A 2153-nucleotide genomic window follows, 5' to 3' on the forward strand; every position below is an offset into this window, starting at 1 on the left:
TGACTTTGAGAAGTTATGAACCAGGAAATAAATCCAAACATACGGGAATGTTAATGATACAATTCAACTCTTGTATTATCAACATATAACTTAAAGATTTATTTCTAAAATATAAAAATAAAATTCTAAAACGGTAGAAAAGTAGGCCTATTGAATAAGGTAGGCATCTACAATTGAAAGAAAGAAATCATCATTTAAACAATTACATTTTAATAATTATAGCTTATTTCATCATTTACTAGAAGTTAGTTTCAAAATTATGTAAAACTGCATGCAGCAGATTTTATTTTACATATTTCACAAGTGTATTTAATATCTAATAAAATAGCTATTTCCATGCAAATCATGAAATTTTATGTTTTTCTGTATCCTCACAATATTGTCTAATCCCAGTTCTATTTTTCCAAGTTTTTCAAATATTGAACAGAGAAAAATTATTTCATATTTGTTTAAAGAAAATAATAGAAAACTGAGTAGGAGGTATTGTAAACTAATTTATTTTACTTTTTTCTTCTAGGTCTGTATAACTTGAGTTTATTTTTAAATATGTATTTCAATTGACAAATAAAACTATGTTTGTGGTGTATAACATGGTATTTTTATAATGTGTATACATTGTGTAGAATTAAGGATCTCGGATTTTTCAGATACCTGATTCTTGAGTCTCACAAAATGACTTCTCTGGTTGATCCATGTGGTGACTAATTAATTAATTAATTAACGGCTTCATGAGACAGACAGGGTGGAACACTTTTCCACTACTCTTCTAATTCCCACAGGATGTTGTTAAAGCAGCAGTGCTGCTCCTTTAGTTTTATATCTACCACCATTCACCACACAATATAAACAATGCTTAATTATTATTATTAGATAATTAAATTTTTATAAGATCGATCTTCAAAATATTTAATAATTTATTTTTCAATTTTAAACAAACTCTAAACTATTGCATTAGGAGTGTAATTCAAATTTACTAACTCTCCCCACTCAACTTAGTTCCTATCTACATTTCTATCCTTGTTTTTCCTTGTTTTCCCTTTGCTCCTGATACATTAGCCACAATGGACTTCTTTGAAGCATTTAAAATGAAAATAATATCACAACAATAATGTTTCCTTTTAAAGCTTCTCAAGTCATTTTGATTTTACTAGAATGTGAATTTCAATGAGAGTTTGGCCCTCCAAATAGCTTCCACTTCTCATCTATCACAAGTCACAACTTGTAACAGATTTGGTTAAATATCTAGCAATCCAAAACATTCTCATTTTGAAAACACAGCTCACAAAAATCAAGTCACAAACATCAGAAGCCTTACTATACACTAACGATGAACAAATTGAGAAAGAACATAGGAAAACAATTCCATTACGATAGCCTTAAAAAAAAATCAAATACCTAGGAGTAAACTTAATGAAGGACATAAACGACCTCTACAAGGAGAATTACAAACACTGAAGAAAGAAATCGAGGAAGACTACAGAAGATGGAAAGATCTCCCGTGCTCATGGATTGGCAGAATCAACACAGTAAAAATGGTTATCCTACCAAAAGCAATCTACATGTTCAATGCAATTCCCATTAAAATTCCAAAGACAAATCATCACAGAGATTGAAAAATCTGTCCTAAAGTTCATTTGGAAACACAAGAGACCGCAAATAGCCACGGCAATACTCAACAAAAAGAGCAATGCTGGAGGTATCACAATACCCAATTTCAAATTATCCTACAAAGCTACAGCAATAAAAACAGAAGGTACTGGCACAAAAACAGATATGAAGACCAGTGGAACCGAATAGAGGACCCAGATATGAATTCATACAGCTATGCCTACCTTATTTTTGACAAAGGCACCAAAAACATACCATGGAGATAAAACAGCCTCTTTAAAACATGTTTCTGGGAAAAGTGGCTATCTCCCTGAAGAAAACTAGATCCCTGCCTGTCACCCTGTACTAGTATCAACTGAAAATGGATTAAGGACCTTAATATCAGACCCAAAACCTTGCGGTTAGTACACAAAAGAGCAGGGAATACTCTGGAAGCAATAGGTATAGGCAAGGACTTCCTCAATAGAACCCCAGCTGCCCAGCAACTAAGAGAAAGGAAAGACAAATGGGAGTACATGAAATTAAAAAGCTCTGCACAACAAAAG

Source organism: Castor canadensis, chromosome 3 (assembly GCF_047511655.1).
Source record: "Castor canadensis chromosome 3, mCasCan1.hap1v2, whole genome shotgun sequence".
NCBI lineage: Eukaryota > Metazoa > Chordata > Mammalia > Rodentia > Castoridae > Castor > Castor canadensis.